Genomic DNA, 13,998 nt, shown 5'->3' on the forward strand with positions numbered 1-13,998 from the left:
GCGGGAGCGGGGTGTGCGCGGGCGTGCGCGCTGGCAAGCCAGCGGCGAGGTTGGGGGAGGGAGTGCGCGCTGGCACGCCAGCGGGGGTGGGGGAGCGTGCGCGCTGGCTCGCCGAGGGGTTGAGAGGGGCGTGCGCGCTGACTTGCCGGCGGGTGTGGGGGCGGGCGTGCGCGCTGGCTCGCCGAAGGCGTGAGGGGGCGGAGCCGTGTCGCCGTCTGAGCCCGCCCCGGGGGCTGCCAAGGTGCGTCTACAGGCTGACGCGGTCGCCTGGGGCTCAGGGAGCCGGACGGGCCGCCTGCGGTGCTGAGTGGTGCTCTCTATTTAGTAGGAAACACGGTTTCCCCGCGGGAGAGTCCGGGAACGCGCAGGCATACACACACTTAAACACACACACGCGTTAGCGCGCTTGTTCTTCACAACTGCATCCCCAAACCGGCAGAGCGAAGCTACTGCGGTTTCTCTAAACCTCAGCATCGTGGGGCGAAGCAAAGCCATTGTGCATCAGGGAGAGCCCGGTGCCTGCGCTGCCGCCTCGGGTACCTAACCCAGCAGACCGCTCACCCCATCGGGTAAGCCAGTGTCTCTCCTTGTAACCTGTTTGGGGTTGTTGCCTGCAGACGGAGGGAGAGGGTGGGAGGCTGCTGGTGCGCCAGTGGGGGCGAGACCCAGAGTTGAAATTTCAGGGGCATGCAGCCCAAGCAGCCTCTACCAGCGTCGTCTAGCGGGAACAATTACTACTCTGGTTACTTATTCTACTAAGCCTGGAGTTGTTCCCCGTTTTCTACCCTTCCCCCCAGCCCAAGATGTACTGTGCTCCTTGGTTGCCAAGGAGACTTGCTTAAACAGCTTTGGGACATCTATTGAAAGACCTGGTTTCTTAAATGATGCTGTTACTGGTTTTGATTTTTTTTTAAATAAAATATACGCTGAGGACCTTGTAATTTGGCATTCATTGATCTGTATTCAGGCGATGGTTTCATTCAACTTCAAGAAAAGAGGTAATTGCACTGTATGATATGTTTAAAAAAGGATTTCTCAAATGAATTTTTCAACGGATTGTATCTTGAATTATAAATTACTCCCATTTTGGTGATCTTATAAAGAAAGCTGATTCCAATTTAAATATCATCTTCCTCTATTTCCACATTATAGCTTGCCGTTCACTCAGGCGTGATTATCTTTACATTAAAAGCTGAAGATGATTTAGTCGTGGTTCCCCACAGAAGGACGATGTGTTATGAATTGACCAGAACAGGCATACATATTTGTGAATTCTTAATGTAACAAAATAGCTTTCTTGACTACATATCTTTGCTATCTACTGCATCATTCTCTTAAGTGTATTTTTCTGCACCACTGCCCATTTCTGAAAAGATTCTGTTTCAAATCTCTTACTGATTTTTGGAGATACATATCTGTATCTAGCTATAAATATCAAGCCATGGTACTGCATCTAGCTAGGTATAGATATAAAATTGGTGCCATGGCTTAATACTCTTAGGATTTTAAGTTTTTCGAGTTTATATTAAAGTGTACCGAAGAAGGAGGCACAGAAAGCTTAGTAGACTTGTTCATGCTGATGAACTGGACCCTTTATTGTAGCATTGAGTGAAGGCCCATGGAGGCCAGCGCTGCTTTTTCACAGGAGCCACTAATATCTGGGCTGTTGTTTTTGCCCTGAGGCCTCATGTGAACTTAAACCACAGCACTTGAAGGGATCAGCAATCCATTAATGATACTTGTACTGTTTTCATACCCTCGCATTCAGAAATGACCAGCAAAGATCCACTGGCATTCAACAATTCATTTTGTTTTTTTCTGATAATTGTTTATCCTTTTTTTTTTTTTTTTTTTTACCTCTTATTAAAGGAGGCAGGCAAGGGAATAGATGAAATTCTTTTCATTTAGATATTAAATGGTGTCATTCAGAGTATAATCATATGACGAACAAGGAAACCAAATAATGACTGAGGTAAAAGGAATAACGATGACAAACATTTTACATTACAGTTTACAAAGCACTTTTTTGTACTTTTTAAAATCTTCATAACATTGTGAGGTCAAGGAATTATCTTCAGTCTAAAGCTGAGAGACCCAAGACTCAGAGGTTGAAGAATTTGCCCAAGGTCGTGGAGCTAATGGAAAGGGAAGCTCCTTTCCGATCCCAGCTCTTTGACTTAAAAAAAAAAAAAAAATCCTATTTTATGTCTGCATTTCAGATGTGTGCAAGGGTCTGACAGCTATGATAAAGGAGTGGGACAGGCCTGGTGTGAGGCGTTCTAGGACACGCAGACCAGTGTAATTGGCAGCTCCTACTCAGCTGTAGCTGATTGTTATTGCCCAGTGCTCCAGAACGTTCCAGTTTTTTCAAGATGAGACACTTCCAGATTTTCTACATGAAGTCTCCTTAACTTTAAAAACTGTAAGGACCACATGAAAAATGTACCTGTGGGTCTCATGTGACTCATATCCTGCCATTTTGCAATCCACATCTACTGAGGTATCCTCCAATTCTAAGATACTATTCTCTAATAATATACTGCTGTGAACAAATATATCCATCATTGTAAGAGTTTTTGATATTAAAAAGATTTTGATATTAAAATCTCTAAAAGATGGCTCATATCCTTTCTTCAATAAACTGGTCGAAGTTTATTTTTGAATTCTAGGTATCTCTCGGAAACCCTGGTGGTGTAGTGGTTAAGAACTATGGTTCCTAACCAAAAGGTTGGAAGTTCATATCCACCAGGTGCTCCTTGGAAACACTATGGGGCAATTCTCCTCTGTTTTGTAGGGTTGCTGTGAGTTGGAATGAACTTGACAGCAATAGTTTTTTTTTGTTTGTTTTTTTGATAGGTATCCCTTTTATGGAAACCCTGGTGGCGTAGTGATGTAAAATCTACCACAGGATACTGTAAGATTCCAAAGGAACAAACACAATGGGAACTCAAAGGGACATTAAATTCCAGCACTCTGGCATAGAAAATGCTATTTACTCCTTAACAGCATCTTGTAGTGAAGCTAATACATCTTGAGAAGCTGCCACTTTCTCAAGCTTCTACTAAAGCTACGGAGATGACAGTGGACTCCACTGAAGCAGACATCATGTCCAGAAAGGAATGTTATTTTATTTATGTTGTTTCTCTTATAGATCCAGAGAGTGTAGTTTAAAAAAAAAAAATCAGAAGATTTTGAACAGTGGCTTTTAATGGTTCTCTTATTCTAAAGTCACCCTCTGGAAGGACGCTTTGATAGTAAAGAAATGCATTTCAGTTTTTAATTCGTGGAAGTGTGTTGCACCCCAATAAAGATCTATGCAGATGTTAGTTAATACCATTATAACAGAGTCCTGACAGGATGTTGTTATCTCTCCTCTCAAGGATTCTGAGCAAGCAGGCGCTGCTCCTGGCAGCTTTCACTTTTCAAGTCCCTTCTGTGTGTGAGCTACTTTTCATATTGTCTTTACAATGTCCCTATATAGTTGGTATCTTATTTCCGTTCTACAGATAAAGAATCCAAGACTATATAAGGTTAAAACACTGGACCAGAAGGAAAAAAAAAAAAAAAAAACCTACAAAACTTTAAACTTCAGATGCTCTTCTCACTCTCCACTTAACACCCTTTCTCTTCTGTCTATGACCTAATGGAGATATAGACAGGAACATAATTGTGGTATTTGAGGAAGTTATGTGTTAAATGCTACAACAGAGATACAAGAGTCCATAGAAGCACAGACACAGGAAAAAATAATTTTTATTTTATTTTTGTTTTGGAGATGAGGTGAGTCCCTGTGTAGGAGGGAGATTAGTGCTGGATCTTGAGGGCTGGGTCTAATTATTTTAAATGAAGATCCCTTTAGCTATTGAAATATGGGAGGCTCTGCCAGTCAGTTGGAAATGTGGGTTGAAGATAATGCAATATCGAAAGCCATGGGAAGATATAAAGTGTCCAAGATGGAGGGCAGCAAGAAGATGAAACTGACAGCAGGTGATTGGGAGTACAAGATAAGTCAGTGAAGGGAAGATCAAGAAAGAGGAGTTGTAGACATAGAGGAGAATGTGGAGGGTATAGTACTGATTCTTCTAAAAGACCCTGAACATAAGAGCAAGGGGTGAACCAAGTATTATGTTGCCTACACAGAGGCTGGTACACAGTAAATACTCATGAACTGTTTTATGTCTTATTTTTAACATCCAAAGTCCAGGACATAATTTCCTCTCTTGATATCCCTTTCCTAGGGAAAGTGTGTACATAGATTTTTTACCTGAGTTCAGTTGTAGTGGACAAATAAGCTAAATTTCAGAAATGGTAAGAGAGATTCTGGCAAATTAGATGTTATAAGAAGAACATGGCAACACAAATATTTTCTCCTTCTAGTAAGATCATAGAACTGGAGGCCAGGATGTGCTGGGAGATAGAGATTTTAATGTTAGATGTACTTTTGGTGAAGTCTCATCTATGTGGGACAAGGAGAAGTGTGAGGTATATTTTAGCTATTCCAAAGTCTATAGTTAAACCCAAAGGGAAGCCTTTGGAGACAAATAGATGTACTTTGGTCTTGATTGTGGCTGGGTCACTATTTTTGTTACTTTAGTGGAGATACGAAAGGAATGTGACAAGCCAGTGGAAATATAGACTTGGATTTAAGTTCTAGATCTGCAGTAACTGGCTAGGGGAGCTACTTATTGGAATGATGGGCAAAAGCTAGCAGGATGAATAGAAAACATGTTATGGCCAGAGTCTAGCACTGGGAGATTTGACCTGACAGGAGTTCACTTTAGAGTTGGAGGGATTTTAATTCCCATCAAGTATAATCTAAGCCAATGCAGTATGATGATTTGCTCTTCATGGACATAGTTGGCAAGTAATGAAAACATGTGAACAAATGGTATAACAAGCCCATTTTTCTAATTAAACAGGACTTTCTGGTGACAGTGAAGATGGACTTGACTATGTCTCTGTGTCAGGCAGTATCTTACTCCCTCTCCCCTCCTTATACAACTGGTTCTCATTATTTCAGAATTTCTTCCAATTTGGAGAGCAGAACTTGAGAATGTGTCCTAGAACATCCTCTTTTTCATCTTATTGGGAATTAATAGGTGGGATTTATTTTGTTCATCCTATTTCTGTTGTTCCTAATAGGTTTCTTCAAGCCCAGAACCTTCTTGCTGAGATCTTTACTTCAGAGGTGCTGGGTAGCAAGATGCGTTCAACTTTCTTCATGTTTCTTTTCTTCTTGCCCTATTTCATGTGCATATTGCAGTGCATTAATGCATTTGATTTAACTTGGTTTAGGCATACAACACATTTTAATAAGATTTGTAAAAGAACTATGTATAAGAGAATAACAGTTTTGCAAATTTAACCTGGAGTCAGATTAGTTCAGCATATGGCAATGAACATTGAAAGCTGTGTATTTGTCTCAAATAGTTTTTTTTCCCTTGCACGGCTGAAATTACCAACCTGAAAAGACTGTTTTTAAATGAAGAAGGAAAGTCTTTGGCTGTTATCATGGACTATTAGACATTCTTCTACGTGTTCATTTGAAGCATGATATATTCTACTTTTTATGCCAGATGATTCAGTTCCAATTACTTAGAATCAGAGCTTTTTTTGTGAGGGTAGAACCGGTTTGGCATGCAGGATATTGATCGAATAGTCGTCCCATCCTGGCTGATTGCTTCAGTGGGAACACGTTCAATGCTAATGGGACAGAGATGCTAAGAACAGTGGAGGAGGCATTTTGCAATTTTTATTTTTTTATGACACAAGTTCTGGCACCTCATTTTAAAGCATTACTTAGAAGCCTTATTATTTATAATTTTTATTTCTAAAATTGTATATACAAGGCAGCATGGCACAGATGGAAGAACACGAGCCCTGAAGCCTGGATTCATGTACTAAATCTGAAACTTATTGGCTCTGTGAGCCACAGTCCGGCTACATAACCCCTCTAGGTCTCATTTTTCTCATTTGTGAAGTGGGGATTCTATTACCTAGCTTACAGGGCTATTCTAAGATTAAATAAAATACACATAGGAAACATTCAGCACAATGCATGATGTGTAATAAAACCTCAGTACTTATTAATTAATTCCTTCCCCTCTACCTTTGCCTTCCTCATAATGAATGTATGCATTTAAATTTTATGCACCATATAAAATGTCTCATTATGGTCTTCAGGCTTTGGAAGGAGCTAGCCCCTTCATGTTCTAGCGCTTTGAGGGGTGCAGCAGGCTGCTTAGGTGGGTTCTGGAGAGGGGGTGGGAGTTGAGAAATGCATATTTTTGGGTTAATGGAGTCCTTTCCTTTCAGGCAGGCCTCTTTTCTGCAGCTCTGGAGCCTGCCTGCCACAGGGAAAAAGGGAGGGTCAGTTTCCAACTTCGTAGAAGGCAGCTCCCTGGGGCTTTATTATAGGAGCTCTTCAGGGGTCTCCATCTGTACAAAGCACAGAGCTGCCCTTTGTGGAAATAATAAGAGCAGCAACAAGTACCTGCAGGGTACAGACCTCCTAGCCTTTCTGCTAGGTCAGTTTCTAGTTGCCTACATCTTTCTAGACAACTGGGAGTTTCTCTTCATGCGAATTATGTAAATTGCATGAAAAGGTCAAGAGCTCACCAGTCTCAAAGACAGAACTCCTCAAATTCACTTTCAAGTCAGATAGGATTAAATATAGCCTTCCCAAAGAGAATACTCTCTAGTTAAGTCTTTGGGTTTTTGGTTTTTTTTTTTTCTGCGTCACTATCTCCCCACCCCCTGCACCTGCCAAACAACTCCTCACCTTCACAAGAGGCAGATTAATTTTTCTGCTTTTTAAAATATCATTTGATTCAAAAATGTACGAAGAGTGAAGATAAGGGTAGTCTGCCCTGACATTTTTAAGGTCACCCTCACCCCAGTGGTGGTCTTAAGGGGTAACTGGTATTGCAGTGAAAGGGGCTTACAGTCTACCACACTGATGACTTTTGTAGCAGTGAGATAACAAAGATCATTCAGAGAAAGCTAGTCTGAATAGAGCCCTGCTGGTGCAGTGGTTAAAGAGCTGGGCTGATAGCCACAATATCAGTGGTTCAAATCCACTAGCGCTCCTTGGAAACTCTGTGGGGCAGTTCTACCCTGTCCTGTAGGCTTACTATGAGTTGTAATTGACTTAATGGCAATAGGGTTTTTTTTTTTTTTTTTAAGCCTGAACAGTAAATTTTAGGAACCCATTTACCAACCTAAGTTCTGTTTTCATCAAACACTGTATCACAAAACAGATCCTTACAGAAAAGACTGTTTCTTATGCTGAATGTGTTCTGCTTATACCTCTGATTTTTCCCAAGTGTTTCTTTAAATTCAGTACAGTTTAATAACTCAGGTGTGTTTTCAATAATTGGTGAGTTATATTACTGTAGATATGTAAAATAATGAAGACTTCAGAAACCCCAAAGTTATCTCTGACTCTCTTATATTCTTAATCCCCTATATCTAATCAATCACCAAGTCCTGTGGATTCTACTTCTTGAAATTTTTTAGAACCTTCTCACTTTCTCTTACCCTCATTTTGATAGTCTAGGCTACCCAACTCTCTAACCCGGACAGACTACTGTGGTACCTTCTTCAATAACAAATAATGAACACTTATCAAGTGCCAGGCACTGTTTTAAGCATTAGCGATGAGGCAGTGATCAGCAAAGACCCTGCTTTCATGGAGCTTGCGTTCTAATGAAGAGAAGATGGTAAGTAAACAAATAAATTAATGTGATTATTGTAGAACATGCTGAGGTTTAATGACTGAGAATGATGCTGATGCACTGTGGAGAAGGGAGCTCTCTTCTTTGGACTGGACGGTCAATGAAAGAGCCCTGAGGGTGATATGTGACCTAAAAATTGAATGAAGAAAAATGGTCCTCTGTGTCCAAATCTGGGGACTAAACCTTCTATGCAAAGGAGACAAGTGTAAAGGCCTTCAAGAGGGTTTTTATGTGCTTAAAAAAAAGTTCTGTGCACATCTGGGTTTATGTAACCTGTTTGCTTAATTTTGAAATATTTCTGTCGGCAATTATTGATCTGCCTCTGCCTACTCCATTTACTTTAATTGCTAATGCTAGATTTGTGATTGTCAAAGGCAGAATATTCTTTATGTTTCTTTGCTCTCAATGAATTCAGAACAATATAGTTTAGAAAAAAAAAGTTTCTATAAATTCCAATATTAGCTTCTGTCGAGGTGATTCTGACTCATGGTGATACCATGTGTGTCAGAGTAGAACTGTGTTCCCCAGACTGATTTTTTTTTTCGGAAGTACGTTGCCAGGCATTTCTTCTGAGATGCCTTTGGGTGAACTCAAAGCTCCAACCTTTTGGTTAGCAGCTGAGGATGTTAACTGTTTGCACCACCCAGGGACTCCATGTATGGATTGACACGGTGGCTGTAACAATGGGCTCAAACACAGCCATGACTGTGGGAATGGTACAGGACCAGGCAGTGTTTCATTCTGTTATACATAAGGCCGCTGTGAGTTGGAGCTAGCTCAATGGCACCTAAAAACAATTTTATATATACATATATATCTCTGTATCTGTCCATTGTTTGTGTGTATATATATATATAAAATATAGTAGTGTATCTGTGTATACGTGTTCCACCATTGCTGTCAAGTCGATTCCAACTCAGCGACCCCATAAAAAAACACCAAACCAAACCCATTGCTGTTGAGTTGATTTTGACTCATAGCGACCCTACAGGACAGAGTAAAACTGCCCATGGGTTTCCAAGGAGCACCTGGTGGATTCGAACTGCCGACATTTTGGTTAGCAGCTGAGCTCTTAACCACTATACCACGAGGGCTCCTACCTGGGTATTAAAAAAAAAAAAAATTTTTTTTTTTTGTAGTTATTAATTATAGTGAGGTATGAACTCTAGCATGAAAAATATGGTAGCCAAGATAACATAAGTGCCAGGTCTTGTCCCTGCTTGCAGTTTACACACCAGCAAAGTTATAAAATCAAGTATTATTAAGGAAAAAAAGCCTGCTTTTAATATGAGGATCCTAGGTTTATTCTCAACTACTTCTCCTGTGGCAGCTATGCTTATTACTTGAGAAATTTAGTTCAAAATTGAGGTAGATAGCTGAATGGAAGAGACTTATTTTGATAGTCTCTCTTTGACTTGCTTCCTCCTCTACTCTGTTTGACACTCCCCAAAAGGAGACTTTTCTTTTTTTTAATGCTGTTCTTGTGATAGCAGTAGTGTAGCTATAATCAAACAACTGTTTGACTGCAAAAAGATTCACTAGTCTTTTCCAGACTGATGTTCTTGAGCTGATATGGCTGATTGGTTTTTTTTAGAATTCAAAGCCTAAAGAAATATAGAAAGAAAACAATTTTTTTTGTATAAAAATATTAATTATAGTTGGATTTAATCTGGACACAGCTTACCTTCTTTAGCTTTGGGTGAAAGCTATTTATTGTTTCTTGAAGGTAATTTAATATCATCTACAAATGGGGCTTTCTCATTGATCAGATGTCATTTGAGAAACTCACGCACAGCCCCTGGGCCTTTCTACACAGCATTTAGCTTGACTTTTTACTAAAGCTCTAATTTGTGAATCAAAGTGTTATCTCTGTAGGGTTTTGTGATAAATTTTCCTTCTCTGACTTTGTAATTTTTCTTAAAATTGTCAAATTTTGATTTCTACATTTAACATTGTTCCATCAATTTTGCTCATCAAAAGTCTGTGATTAATTTATAATCATTAAAATTTATTAATAGGTTTATAATGGATTATTAACATATTTGATGTCCGTAACTGCCAGGAGGTTTGCACATGTGGGTAGAGTTCTTTCACCAGCACATTCTCTCCTTGTGGGTAAGGAAGGGTTTAATGAGCATGGAACTGGGAGAAGAGGAGCTAGTTCATGATCTGACTGTGTAACAGCATCAGCCCTACATATTCCCTTTGAAAATAAGAATGTACTGTACCCCAGACCTCGTGGGGCCAGGGCACGCTTTGTCTAGGTCAGGTATGTATATACCCATTGCTGTCTAATCAATTCCAACTGCTAGGGACCCTATGGGACAGAGAAAAACTACCCCGTAGGGTTTCCAAGGAGCGGCTGGTAGATTTGAACTGCCGATCTTTTGGCTAGCAGCTGTAGCTCTTAACCACTACACCACTAGGGCTCCCCATATGTTTATAAAAAACCAAAAAACTAAACCCGTTGCTGTTGAGTCAATTCCGATTCATCGTGACCATATAGGACAGGGTAGAACTGCCCCACAGAGTTCCCAAGGAGTGCCTGGTGGATTCAAACTGCAGACCTTTTGGTTAGCAGCCTTAGAACTTAACCACTACGCCACCAGAGTTTCCCGTATATGTATATAAAAAATTCCCAAGGAGTGCCTGGTGGATTCAAACTGCAGACCTTTTGGTTAGCAGCCTTAGAACTTAACCACTACGCCACCAGAGTTTCCCGTATATGTATATAAAAAAAAAGAAAAAAAAATTCTTTTTTTTGTTTTAGTAGCTATTAAATATAGTAAACTGTGAACTCGGGCAGAAATATGGCAGCAGAGATGACGTCAGTGCTAGTATCTGCATGAAATCCCCAGACCTTCTAAATATGTGCCTTGATTATTTTTCTTTTGGGTGCTGTATTTTTGGAATTTCTTCTCCTTCCTCTCTATTGGCCTCTTTTTGGAATCCCTAGTCTGTGATTGCTTAGGAATTCTGTTGCCATCCATTCTTTGTTCATGTGCACACTTGTGGCACCTCAATCAGTGGCTGTTGGGGTACCTCTCTCTCTCTGATGAAGGGACCGGGGGAAGGGTAGAGGAGGACCTCTTGCATTTCGTCATTAAGTGAGCCTGCTATGACAGTGACCAAGCTGTCAGCCCAGATAAACATTTGTAGGAAGCCCAGGAATCACCACTATGAAGAACCTTCTTAGGACAGTATGCTTGTCCTCTCCTGGGCTGGAGCCTCGTGGTTGGCCTTAGGGATGGGAACACATTCAGAATTTCAGGAGAGGTCTTTCTGTGTGACTGCCCAGCAACTACCAGCTAGGAAAGAGGGTTATCTCCCAGGAACCAGCCACGTTTCCATCCCTGGACTTTTCAGCTTGCCCACTTCAAGGCTCCTAAAGGCAGTGCCAGCAATGATAATACCTTTTCTTGAGGCAGCTCCCATCTGTGGTTGCTTAGGTCACAAAGTCCCTCACTGGTATTATTTCTGTGGAGTAAAGTGAGGCTTCAGAGCCCTGGTGGCATAGTGGTTAAGTGCTATGGCTGCTAACTAAAAGGCCTACAGTTTGAATCCATCAGGTGCTCCTTGGAAACTATGGGGCAGTTCTACTCTGTCGTATAGGTTTGCTGAGTCAGAATGAACTGGATGGCAATGTGTTTTTTTTTTTTTTAAAGTGAGGCTGGGGGTGGACACTGTGAGGTCAATTGGGCAAGCAAGAGCACATGGAGTCAGATTCATTGAGTTTCCAGCTCTGTCCGTGGGGTTTCAAGTGATCCTAACTTCAGATCTCTGTGCCTAAGTTTCTTTCTGTATAAACTGGGATTGCAATAGAAATGTTTTCTCACAGAGTTGTTCATGAGAGTAAAATCAGATATACTACATAAAAATGGTGTTACTTGTTTTAATTGGCCATTCTAGGACCTTGCTTTATAAAATTATATATTATCATAGTTCTACAAACAAGTCCAGCCCAGAGGTTTACAGACCAGGCTGACCCTCAGAATGATCTGGTTTGTCATAAAAATGTAGATTCCTGTGTATACCATGCCTATTGTATCAGAACCTTTCCATGTGGGAGTTTGAAGTGAGCTCGGCATTGAAGCTGAGCCACTGTATGTGATAAAACTTCCCCTGAGTGATTCTGATGACCAACCTAATCTGGGAACTGTGGATCTCGAGCACAATGACCTGCTCACACTCTACATCTTATTCCTGCCTCCCAAGAACCAGGCATGCCATCTAGGTCTGGGCTTCAGCTTTCTTGTCATTCATGCTTACAAAAAATTGCAAGTTAAATCACTTCTGAGGCTACACTGCCCTCCAGGTACTCAATGAGCACTTAAACAATGCAGGCAATTCTGTACTAACCAGGTGCCCGTATGGATGGAAGTCAAAGTGTGTGGTTGATATCTTCACTGCTGAAACAGTTACAATTGTCCACTCAAATTTGTGTACAATCAGAGTACTGCAGAGGGTATCCTTATAAATGTCCTCATTGTGTTGTCTAACATGAAAGTGTTATTGTTGTGTCCCTTGATTCGATTCTGACTCATAGTGACCCTACTGGACAAAGTAGAACTGTCCCATAGGGTTTTCAAGGCTGTAATCTTTATGGGAGCAGATTGCCAGGTTTCTTCTCCCGTGAAACAGCCAGTAGGTTTGAACCAATGACTTTTTGGTTACCAGCAATCACTTAACCATTGTGCCACCAGGATGCCTAATGTCAAAGTAGCTATACTTATTTTAAACATGTACATTTCTGGACAAGATAAAATCAGGTACTTTTTAATTTTGTACTTTTTCCATTTAGAGCATTGATAACTACCTAAAAAAATTATAGAAGCCAGGTGGAATATGCTATTTCTAGTGAGGACAAAATCATATAGATTCTTACGGCAGGATTTTGGTAGCAGAAAGGCTACAATTTTGAATTGTAGTTTATTCTTTATGGTGGGAAGGTTCAGAACATGCTTTGCAGGTTTTGAATCGGCTTTTAAATTTAAATGCCTGTGCTTAGAGACTAGCTGAAACAGAGTGTATGTGTGTTTATGTGTGTGTGCGCACGAACACGTCTTTTATGACTCAAGGCAATTTCCTACCATTTCATGGCCTCCTAGTGTCACGATCTCAAGGCATCAAAACATTTGAATACCAGGCATTTTGAGGAGATATGCAGCTGTTAAGGATCGGTATATATAGATTAAGAAGAAAAAGAAACCTTGCCAGTAGCCAGCTTGTGAAATTATAAATGAATTTCAGACAGCTACAGAAATGATCAGGGTTATGCATGGTGAGTGTGTTGCTTAATGACAACTTTAAGAGAAGTCATTTTGAAGCATATGAGTGTATGAGAGAAGAGAGGATACCATACTTATCTTTATCTGTCCGCGGTAATTTAGACACCATTAGAACTATTGTGATGCTTTCCCTGATATTGAGTTGGGTGCAAATCAACGTCATCCCTATTGCAGGAAAGTTTTTAATACATACGAATATTTTTAAGTTGAAGAAATTGTTTTTGACCTGAAAAATGATCGTTCAAGCACTAGAATTGCTTTACTGAGTTACATTTCCCTCCCAAGAAAATCAGGGGAAATGCTGTATGTAGAATTTTGCCTATTTAGAATTAGGTTGGAATTTTTTTCTACCCTTTATGTCAAGGACAGCATTAAAAAAGAGAGAGAAAGAGGGCGAGTGAGCACATGTATAAGGTTAGGAAGGTATTCCTCAGTGAGGCTTGGACCATGGTGGGTTTTCTGAATGTGAAACTGCATTTATCATTAGTTGTTTTTGAGGCTACAGCCTCATTAGGTGGTGAGCATTTGGCCATTCTACCAAATTCATCTTTTTTGGCCACCTGTGCCAAATTATAGGAAACAATGGTGTTGGACACAGCCGTTGAGTCTAATGTGTATTTTTAACTCTTGTATTAATGATAATGACCACAAAGGGTGTCCAAATCCAGTGGCCAAATGTGCAGAATAAATAAGACGGAATGGAACACGTTCACACACATAGATTTACAAGTGAGAAAGAAAAATCCGTATTTTGTATTGTGAAACAAGAAGCAGTATTACTTGAATATCTAGGCAGGAGTTTGACCTTTTCTACCCTCTCTCTTCACTGTAGCTTTCTCTTGAAGAGGAAAAAAATCTCAAGAGAGATTGACCTTGAATTTCAGTATTTCTTTTTACTGCTCTTTGAATTTTGCACTTATGCTGATAATTTTCATAGGAGGTAGATTTTATTAATATATTCCAACATTCACTGG

At 40.4% G+C, this 13,998-nt stretch overlaps 1 protein-coding gene across 2 annotated transcripts in view; it reads left to right on the forward strand.

The window, feature by feature from the left end:
* Positions 1 to 274: 274 nt before the first annotated feature.
* Positions 275 to 13,998, forward strand: part of KLHL32 (kelch like family member 32) — a 227,508-nt gene continuing 213,784 nt past the window's right edge. For both annotated transcript variants that reach the window (XM_049897499.1, XM_049897505.1), the window contains exon 1: positions 275 to 569. The gene's annotated coding sequence lies outside the window, so the exon portion shown is untranslated. The remainder of the gene's footprint in view (positions 570 to 13,998) is intronic.

The sequence above is a fragment of the Elephas maximus genome, chromosome 1 (genome assembly GCF_024166365.1).
Source record: "Elephas maximus indicus isolate mEleMax1 chromosome 1, mEleMax1 primary haplotype, whole genome shotgun sequence".
NCBI classification, from domain to species: Eukaryota; Metazoa; Chordata; class Mammalia; order Proboscidea; family Elephantidae; genus Elephas; species Elephas maximus.